We start from the raw sequence: 11,629 nt of genomic DNA, 5'->3' as shown, positions 1-11,629 counted from the left end.
CTGCCACAGCTATGTCCTCTTGTCCTGTCACTTGTTACCTGGAAGAAGAGGCTGATCCCTACCTGGCTACAACCTCCTTTCAGGTAGATGTAGAGAGCAGTAAGGTCATGCCCGAGCCTCCTTTTCTCCAGGCTAAACAACTCCAGCTCCCTCAGCCACCCCTCATAGGACTTACCCTCCAGACCCTTCACCAGCTTCATTGCCCTTCTCTGGACCTGCTCCAGCACCTCAATGTCCTTTCTGAATTGAGGGGCCCAGAACTGGACACAGCATTAGAGGTGAAGCCCCACCAGTGCCAAGTACAGCAGGAAAGAAGATAAGACAGCTGCTTAGATTACATGGCCTATTTTCAAATGCACAGAGCATCCCGTTATTTTAATGTTAACCAACACTTTTGGAACTGCCCAGGGGAAAGCTCACTGTTGCGGAATAGGCAGGCTTTTGTCGGACCCAGCTCACACATGAGCGTTTCTTGGTCAGTACAAGGCCTAGAAAATATGTTTGTTGAAGTAATTCCACACAGCAGCAGGTGGCAGGCTGGTTCCATTTTTGGTCTGTTCTAGCTTCTTCAACTCAATACATCTTTTATCGATAGATGGCACTTGTCTCTGGATGAGATCTGTTTTGGTGGTGTTGGGAGCTAACCAGTATCACAAGGTTTAGGAAACAGCTACTGAAATTAAATCTCTACAGTTTTCAGTCATTCATTTCTGGCCAGATCAAAATGTATTACATTGCTATAGTAATATATACCTGTCATGAAAAACAATAAAACAATAAAACTAATGTGCCCCACACAGTAAAGTTTCTAAATCCAATATATAGAAAGCTTCTTAATGGTATTACTTATACACAGAGATTTTCTTAATGGTGCCTGTAAACAGTTTGTAACATAATAGGTTATAGTGGGATCAGTTGTATATGTATTGTTGACATAAATATTTAGGTCAAGGGGAAATGAATTAGTTTAATATGAGATTTTTCAAAACACAAGTGAAATTAAAGGCATAGGTTGAGCATGAACTGTTAATGACTACAATGATTATTATGTGGTGACACATTCACAGTGAAACAAAGATGACTAACCTATTTTTCAAAAAGACAGCAATGCGCATAGTTGGACTTTCTTACTTTAACAGCCTTTTTATCTTTTACCTGCCCTTCTACATCCAACTGGACTAGCTAAGTGACTCTGTATGCTGTAAATCAGTGTTGTAAAGCACACAAGTGACTCATTACTTAAATATTTAATTTAAAACATTTTATATTTTCATAAACCAAGTAAAGACCTTATTTTCCTTTGTCTAGGGACATAAAGTATCTTCATTCCTATTGACAGGATCTCTTTCTTGCCACTGTAAATGAAAGCAGAAATTAATCATTAATAGCTGCTAGTGTCAATCAGCCAAGTGGAGGTCTGTGTTTATAATAAAATTGATTAATACATCATTAATCAATAGTACTTTCCTAGGCATTTGTCCAATGATAATCTAAAGAGTGATTTTTTTTTTTTTTTAAACTGCAATAACATCAGAAAAGGTAGCACACATAAAAGGAAACAGGTTTGGAATTGGCTTGGGATTATCTGAGATAGCAGAGCCAAACTTATTAGTATCCTGCTAGCATACTGCATCTCTGGTTTTTATCCATGACTTTGAGTACTACTGTGTTTGCATTTTGTAGTGATATCTTTATATTGCACTACTGAATTACTCACTGACATACAAAGTCACATGAGAAGGAAGCCAAGCAGTCAGTGCTAATGTCTTTTTTTACAAAATACAAACTGCACTGTGTCTCTGGTTCTCCATGACGTGCTACTAAAGCTGGAATAATTTTATGGGAGCCATGTGCTGCTCTTGAAAAGTCAGTTTTGTCTCTCCTATATGACTGATTTATCAGTGGAATTACAGAAGGTTATCAGAAGCACACGTTATTATGTGAATTTATCAAAAGAAGTGGAAAATAGAAAGCAACGGAATGCCAATTTTATGCAGCATTGAGGTCCATATTTACATGACATTATAACATATGATGTAACATTCAAAAAGTAAGTGAAGTTTTCATGTGGGTTTCATTTGCTTTAACAGAAGATGTACTTAAAAAAAAAAAAAGACACTTGTCTGATAATATCTTCACAGTGATTCAGAAGCAGAGTGTACTTTCAGCTTGGTAATGCACCATCCCTCGTTCCTGATGTAATAGGAAATAATTAATGTTTAGGGAAGGAGTTACAAGTTTGGACATTTCAGCTTTTCTAAGATATCATCTCCTCCTTCTTGACAAGCATGAATAGTTCCAGATGCAGAGTAAGGCTGTGTTAATGGAAAGGACAATTTACTTATACATTCATATAACCTTTTTATTATGAAAATCAGCAGACCTAGAAGAGCTTGGCCCCATTTCCTGGCCAAAACAGCATTGCTCTGCTGTTTACATTCTACCTGAGAGAAGAACGCAAATGTTGTCACTATTAATGTTCACAGTTTAATTCCTTGTTGAAGTCAGATGGCAAAAATATAACACTCTGGGGTAAAAAAGTTATAAAGCTGTTTGGCAGTAGAGGGGAATTCAGCCTTTCATTTTAGCATGGTAGGACAACAGACAGGTCTGTCTCCAAACAGAGCAAACACTGTCTTTGTCATCATGAACACCCATCTCCAAATGACAAGGAAAAGGCTTATGAGGCTGAAAATAGCATAAGGAGCAGCTGAACTTGAAAATCTGAGTTCAAATCTCTCTGTTTTCTTATCCTGCTAGAGAATGAGAGTACTTCAGAGGTGACATGCTTTTGTCTGCAAAGGTATACAGAAACTGCGAGACAATTATGAAGAAAATAACCAATTGCAGTTGCTTGCTCCATACATAGCAGACATAGGGGAGTTTTTGAGATTATGTTAGTGATTTTTTTAGGATATATTCTGGATTCTAGTCATAACTTTGATTTGTTGTGTAGCCTCAGATCAGCTGTGCCTGCCCTAATTATTCTTCTACCACCTTGATTAGTAGCTGTGTTAAGATCAATGTTTTTGTCTGAAAAAGGGTTGCAAGTTTTTAAATAGCATCAAACACATGCTCTGTACTGTCACTGAGCATGGCATTTTTGGGGCAGTACACAATAAATAATAAATAGTCCCAAATAATATTATCACAGGTATGTTACTCTTTGAGAAATGACAGTGAGATGACAATGAGACAAAGATTGTTCAGTTTAGGGACTATGGGAAAATTAGATAATACACCTTGAGAAGCCTTATCAAGGGTTCTGGTATATGGATGAGGTATAGTTATTACGATCACTGTGCATGGTTAGAGGCAAGGCAAAAATATGCAGCTATCTGTCACAAAGTGAGAAAGCAAGTAGCAATCAGTCTGTGCAATATTTTTCCTTGTATCAGAGCTATAAAGGTGCCTAAATGCCAATTCAAGGTCACAAGCTGGATATGGTAGTTAGATTCTGTGTTCCTCACTCAACCAAGTATCCCTGATTACAGAGGTGGTGGATGCCCCATCCCTGAAAACATTCATGGTCAGGTTGGACAGGGCTCTGAGTAACCTGATCTAGCTGGAGCTGTCCTTGATCGTTGCAGAGGACTTGGTCTAGATGAGTTGTACAGGTCCCTTCCAACCCAAAGTATCCTATGATTCTGTGATTGCAGAGGCAGATCAAGCTTTGCACCCCATTTCTACTCTCCTCAGCCAGGACCTGAGCTGAGAATGGCACTCAACTTGCTGCTGGCACTTTTGGCCACAGAGATAAGTCTGTATCTCCAACCTGCTGCCTAGGCTCAAAAGCAAGAGCCTAACCCAGTGGCTTCACTGGGACCACTAATGTAAGTGTGAAAGGATCGAATCCAACCACAGCAACCCAGCAGACACAGCATTTGTACCTCCAAAGAATAATTTGTCACTTAATCACTTTCTTTTAGAAAGACTGTCTACCAAGGGGGAGGGGAGCCTTGTGCACAAGCAGGCTTTTGATCTCGGTGAAGCTCAGAGGGCATCGCTAGTGCATTCATTTAAAGGATCGAGCAGCAACTAATTAATGACTCTAAATTGTATCAGTCATGGTTTAGAGGCTTGTTTAATATGTGAAGACATGCTGTTAAGCTGGAGTGATGAACTGATGTTTATTTTGTGACAGGACAAAGAAGTCCCCACCTCTCTCCTGATGCTGATTTTTTTGTCAGCCTCCTAGGTCTGCATTCCTGCAATTGTTACAGATGCTGTCAGTGTCCTCCTTTCAGGTTGTTGTACAGAATAATGCAAAGCTGTAAAAACCACAGAACAGTTTACCCCATCAATTTCTGAATGGACCTGGTGCTAATTTTATCAGCTTGGTTTTAAAATCAATGCATGCAGAACACAGTGTCTCTCACCTTTCCCTCCACAGATGGAATTGTGCAAAATGTATTCACGTAGATATAAAGTTGTTGGTATTGGCTTTGGTGCTGCAGAGGCACTGTTCTAAACAGATGGATTAGAACACGGCCTGTGCAGCCAACCCCAGCTTATTTGGTATTCACAAACCGCAACAGCATATTAAGCATTAATTATATATGACTAATTGTATTAATTATAGTGAATGAGAATTGTATTAGGTTTAAGAACTATTTAAAGGGAACTAGAAATTAAAGCAGCAGGATGTAATATCTGGCTGTCATGGACTTGCTCTGCACGGCCTTGAGCAGCATGGCTTACCATTCATCTCTAGATTTTCAAAAGACAAGGTGAAGGTAATGGTATGTACCTTCTCTGTAAAGCCAAAGAGATTCCATTAGAAATAACAATTGTAATTTCAAATATTCCAGCACTACGGTTTTAAAATCATAAATACATAGAACAATTTGGGTTGGAAGGGACCAATCATCTAGTTCCAACCCCCTGCCATGGGCACAGACACCTTCCACTAGACCAGGTTCCTCGATGCCCCATCCAACCTGGCCTTGAATACTGCCAGGGACAGGATATCCATGACTTCTCTGGACAACCTGTTCCAGTGCCTCATCACTCTCACAGTAAAGAATATAAAAATCCTTTTTATAAAGCTAAATAGTTCTGACTACTTAGTCCCTAAAAGGAGGAAAATCCTACCAAAAACTTCCTTAAAAATAGGTTAGAAGCTACAAGTAAGTAAATATATATATATATATATATATATATATGAAAAAATGTTTTTAAGAGTATTTCCAAGTAAGCTGAAATTCCATAAAGACCTAAGCTGGTACCTGGTCTGGAATAAGACATTTCTGTCATCTTAGACATTTGGAAGGCCCTCTGAGAGTGACATTTTGAGTGATAGGTTCAGACACTGGGAGAGGGCAAACCTAATAATCCAAGTAGGAAACTCAGAGAACGGAAAAATTCATTAGAGAGTCATCTCACTGACTTCACCTCTTCCTCCACCTTGCCAGCTGCAAAATGGGAATAATCACAACAGCTCATTTGGAGTGGATTTGTTAATCTTCATTGATGTGAAGCAGTACAGACAAAGTTTGCCAAATGTGGATGGGTAGCTGGGCATTTTGTCAATTCAGCAAGTGACTTGGTCCCCTCTTCTCCTCAGATGCCCTGGTCCTGCAGTAGGCCTAAACAGGAATTATTCCCAGCTAGCAAGGTCTGTAGCCAAAAGGGCAGAACATCTCCCAGAAAGTTATTTCTGCTGTCGTGGAACTGCACACAAAAGGCATAGAAAAGTGAGTGGAAAAATAGTCCATTTGAAGAAAAAATGTTGTGCTGAAAGAACTTGGCACAGTTTATACCTGCATTTCCTCGCACTGTGACACAGACTCATTTCTTAACGCACAAGTTTTGTAATACCAACCTTTACCCCCTGCAGCGCTACAGGCTGGACACAGAGTGGCTGGAGAGCAGCCAGGCAGAAAGGGACCTGGGAGTTTGGATTGACAGGAAGCTGAACATGAGCCAGCAGTGTGCCCAGGTGGCCAAGAAGGCCAATGGCATCCTGGCCTGGATCAGGAACAGTGTGGCCAACAGGTCCAGAGAAGTGATTCTTCCCCTGTACTCAGCGCTGGTGAGGCCACACCTCGAGTGCTGTGTCTAGTTCTGGGCCCCTCAGTTCAGGAAGGATATTGAGGTGCTGGAGCAGGTCCAGAGAAGAGCAACAAGGCTGGTGAAGGGACTTGAGCATAAGTCCTATGAAGAGAGACTGAGGGAGCTGGGGTTGTTTAGCCTGGAGAAGAGGAGGCTCAGGGGAGACCTCATCACTCTCTACAACTCCCTGAAAGGAGGTTGTAACCAGGTGGGGGTTGGTCTCTTCTCCCAGGCAACTATCAGTAAGACAAGAGGGCATGGTCTTAAGCTCTGCCAGGCGAGGCTTAGGTTGGATATTAGGAAGAAATTCTTTACAGAGAGGGTAATCAGGCATTGGAATGGGCTGCCCAGGGAAGTGGTGGATTCTCCATCCCTGGAGGTTTTTAAGATGAGACTGGATGTGGCACTTAGTGCCATGGTCTAGTAACCACGGCAGTAGTGGATCAAGGGTTGGACTTGATGATCTCAGAGGTCTTTTGCAACCCAGATGATTCTGTGATTCTATTCTATGATCCTTCCATTCTATCGATCAGTCCCCAACACTGAACTGTATCCACAACAGCAGATCAAGCACCCAGGCCCACCATCTGGCCATAGGGCCTATTGGCACAGAATGCCAGTGGCCCTATTATTGATTTCATAATCACCCAAAAGAGGGTGGTTTCAAGCAATTTGCTTAGTGGGAATCATGTCTGCTGCGTGTTAACTTCCTAATGGTGCCACAGAAAGGATCTAGAAAAATACAAGTTGATCTAGGCCAGGAACCATGCTTGGGATGTTTCTAACAATTTAACAGGATAGAAAGTCAATCTTCCAAGCCCAGGAACATTCTTGTTTCTTCTTAATCTGCTTTTTATGCCAGTTCTGACTTTCACTGTCTTTCTGATTACCTTCCTTCTTGAGATGAAGAGCTTGTCACAGCTCCCCAGCTGTAAGGCTTCTTTTCATAACAGAAACTTCCATAAGGTATCATAACTAGCACCACTGAAAAGGAATGTTAAAATATAAAATCTAGCAATTTAGCACTGGGAAAATAAAGAAGTCCGTCAAGCACCATTTCCATTTCCAACAGTCTCTGCCTTCTCAAAGTCTGAAAAGTGGGTCTCAGCTTTTCCAGGTTTGGCTGAAACACCATGTAAAACTTACTTGCACAAGTGACAATGCCTGTTCTCATTGCCTGAATGGAATATGATAATCACTGCAAAAGCCTTTAGTCTGTAAGATGTGATTAACTGCAAAAGGCGGAGTTATTAAAACAGATTGGAGCACGCTCTGAAAGGGTTATCTAGAATCTGTATATACACCACTTCCATGTCTGGAGGAGGAGGCCTCTGGTTCCTTAAGAAACATTTGCTTACATGTATATCCTTTTGTAAGGACAGAAATTGTTTTCCTCTGCTCATTCATTTTTCTTTTGGTCCTGTTTATTAGTCTGTAGTTACTTTACTTTGATCTGATGAAAAAGGTGCATTTCTGGCAGTCAGCAGACCTGGTTTCTATTTACATTCTGCTATTAGAGTGATCTCGCATCAATTGCTGTCGACAATGACTCAAATCAGGGAATTGCTCTGCCTGAAAAGTAATCTAGTAAAACCCTCACATGTTTAGCTTTCAGCTAAATCCATGATCACATTAACCAGGTGGCTGCACACACGCTCCCCATGTGCCCATACTCGGGGAAGGCAGGAACAAGCAGTTGAGAACAAGAGTAAGAAGTGTCAGCACTGCTTGTCAGCAGCCCTGCCTCATCCCTCAGGAACTGCTTCTGGATCTGCAATTATTCATTTTAAAGTAAAGAGATGGTGCATGCCAAGGTTCACGGTGCTAAAGTCACTAGCTGGAGCACTCCCAAGTGCAAAGCAGATTAGAAAAGGCAATCTATGCAGGACACAAGTGTTAGCTTGTACTAGGATACTGCTGTGAGACCGGTGACAGGTCTGGTGACTCCAAGTGTTGCCAGCTGGGGACACCTGATGGAAATTTCTTCTTTCCATGCTGAACATGATGACTGCAGAAGTGACCAGCACAGGCACATGGGCCTGAGCAGACTGAGCAAGAGGCACCCGGGTGCAGCAGGGCTGCACCAGCTATTCCCCCCAGCCTCCAGCCCCAGGAAAGGCTGCTCTAGGAAGAGCTATGCTGTCTCACCCCCATTTGAGCTGTGATGGTGCATTACATGTGGCAAATTGTCCTATTGTTTTGGGCTTCACATATGTCAAATCTGAAACATGAGCTTTCCACTGGCATCACAAAAGTGCTCCGAGGCTTTCCACTGCCCAACAGGAGTAAGTAGCAAAGGCATTAAGTGCATCTTCTCTTTGGCACAGTAGCATGTTTTAATAACCCCTGCCCCAGCAAACTCTTCAATCCTGAAGAGAACAATGCAATGCATTTAACATTCTTCTTGATTAATATTTATGGCTACAAGCCACCCATTGTTTTTACTACATAGCTGCTAATCAATAAAGACTCCAGAAAACAGCAGGACAAGACAGGGTAAACTGTAGAAGCCTTGGTTCTTCAAAAACTAGGGAAAATGGCATGAAGTTTTCCCCTTTACTTACATTTCTGCAGTTTGTTTTAAAAGCAGAACTCTTACATGGGTTCATAAATCTACACCTAAGTGTCTCACTGTGCTGACACAGGTTTGGAAATGTTTACCTTAGCATTTGTGTAGCCTCATTAGCATGGAATGTTTATACTCACTCTTGCATTTGCACTTACCTACACAGTTACATATTGTGCACTGAAATGCTGTACTAATAATCCCACTGCATCTCCAACACTGTCTCACAGCTCCCCTAGGTGCTGTTTTCCAAAGATTTCTATGTTTTAGCCTCTGAGAGGGAAGTAGGCCTTGTTTTATGATGAAATTGATGGGAAAGGATATACCATGAAATTTGGCCCTATTTTAATTCAGTGCCTAATTGATTAGCTGGAGACAGTGATCCAGAAATCTGAGCAAGGGTATACTACATTTACTCACCAGGACAAGACAAACATTAAACAATAATTGCTGGAAACCTGCAGACAGAAGCTTCCTTGTCTTGTACTTTTCTCCTCTTCAGCCTAAGAAAATCATGTGTTTTAAAACCGATAAAAAAAATTTTATGTGTATATAAACATCAGTACATCTTTAAAGTATGATTGCTGCGATGGAAGTAATAGAAGTTACTAACATGTTACATTTCTGTGATGAAGTAAATGCTATACCCACTCTGAGAATTTTTATATATAGGAAAAATATACAGTTCACAAGATTGTGTGCATTGTAAGTGACAATGATTTCCCATCCCATCATGGATTTGTGCCTCAGATTTGTGTACTTTCGTAGTGCCTGGAAAATGAGTGAGCACTGACAGGAATAGAATCCAACATCCTTATGTGTGCTCTGCCGTAAAATAGGAAAAGCAACATAGAAAATGCTCTAGCCTTTTTACACATCAATCACAGAGGCAATCAAGCTTTCCTCAGAGCCTAGAATTTGCAATTGCTTCATATTATCTTCTGCTTCAAACCTGAGTGAGGTTTTCTTAAGCATCAGAGGGGCTGGACTAACAAGATCCTTACTAGACTTTTGATACTCTGACACACAGGGGAGAAAAGAACAGTGGGTAAGCAGAAAGACTTGACAGCTCCTGGCAGATGGGAGCAAGGATCGGGTAGGCCTGGGGAAGGCACTGGAGGGAGCTCAGGACAGGGAAGGCAAAAACATTCCAGGACACCGGTGGGGAGGTAGGATTTGGATCTCCAGGCTGTGCTGGAGAAAGGAGGAGAGAAAGGATCCAGGAGAAAGAGAAAATTCAGGAGAAAGGATCTCCAGGCTGTGCTCAGTGGGGATGTCCAATGCCCCCGTTTTGTTATGCCACTGGACATACTCGCATCCTTTGACAACAAAACCAGCTGATTCCTCAGGACACATCCCTCCAATAGGTGTTAGTTTGGTCCTTGCTGTAACATAATACCTTCAATGGCATAGTGTTAAACCTTCTTCTTCCTCTCTCTCCATCACAATCCCCACCCCCAAGCACAAAAGCCCATGTATTTCACTCTGATATGCTGAACTTAACAGGCAGGCTAGAAACCAGGCAAAGGTGATGGTTATTACACCCTCTCAAAACAGAAGTGTGGGGAAAAACCACAGACAGCTGAGATCACATCCTTTTACATCTTTATTTGCCAGTTAAGATCCTTTTATTCCATCAATGCAAATACGCAGAACAGCAGGAAACCATGTTTTAAGCAGCACATACCAGTTGGCTGAGAATAAACTAACTACATTCCCCAAGCAATGTAAAAGTAACAATGCACATCATCTTCCAAAAGAAGAAACAAACAGATATTGCAGCCGAGAGGCACAGCAGGCAGCTTCCGTACAAAGTAGTTTGGCTATTTAAAATGCTAGAACCAGTCCTTGCCCATTTCTCCAACCCCATCCCCAAGAGTCCTACTATAATTTAACCACTTTTTTTTTTTTTGCTATCTACATAATATATAAAATATAAACTCTGTTTACTTATAACACTTACTTTTCTTGATAAATAGCTCTTTAAAATATCTACTGTACATATGTCCATGCGTTGACATTATATATATATATAGCATTTATATATATGTATGTATGTCTGAAAAAAACAATAAATATATACTTAATATTGACACAGCAACAAACTGAACATACTCTCATCTTCAAAATCAAATAAAAGCAAACCAGTGGGAGAGGAACAGTGCGTGTTGCTTGTGAAGGACAGCGTAGCAGGGAGTTTGGATTCCTGCCCTGGCTAGGCATTCAGTTGTGGTGTTCACATATCCTGTACTGGACCTGTGTTAAAAGCTACTTCAAGTTGTAGGTTAGCCACCCTGTACGCCACGAGTAACACAGACTGAGCGTGAGCTCAGTGGGAAACAAGGGAGACTCGCCTCCAGGTTTGCAATGGAATGAGAAACAGAGGGGAGAGAAGTGAGTCTGAAGGCTAGTATAAAAAGGAAAGGAAATAATGGACAGCACATAGCTGGAAAGTCATAAATAACCATGGTAAACAAGTCAATAGTTAAGTGCTTTTAAAGACGATGGCTGGCACTGCTGCAAAAAGTATCTTGATTATCTGTAGCCAGCTCCATGTAATGAACCAGTTTTCCCACTGCCACAAGAAGACACAAATGAAACCCAGATGGCCAAATTCAGATGTTAGAAATGGGGTCACTGTAAGACACTGTGAAGCTACAGGTTCAGAGCTGAACCTGCCAAGGGCAGCTGAATTCACTGAACGTTCTTAAACCAAATAGATGGAATTTTTTAAGGTATGAACTTAAATAAAAGCCCAACAAAAATCGATCCAAAAAAAAAAAAACCAAAAAAAAAAAACCCCAAAGCCAAACCCCAAACTCAACCCCAAACAGTTAATTTCACACATGCCAAAACATAATAAAAGATAGATTTTTAAAACCTTTAATTTCAAAACATCATTCTTTAAAAATAGAACTTAATCCCCCCCAAAAAATTTAAATAACCTTATACAAACATGTTTTGTGTTGCCCTCAATTTTGGATTGACCATAGGCATTCTGTTTATTCA

Source organism: Pipra filicauda, unplaced genomic scaffold (genome assembly GCF_003945595.2).
Source record: "Pipra filicauda isolate LSUMZ 115617 unplaced genomic scaffold, ASM394559v2 scaffold49_size4853605_pilon, whole genome shotgun sequence".
In the NCBI taxonomy this organism is placed as follows: Eukaryota; Metazoa; Chordata; class Aves; order Passeriformes; family Pipridae; genus Pipra; species Pipra filicauda.
Note: the sequence above shows the minus strand (reverse complement) of the source record.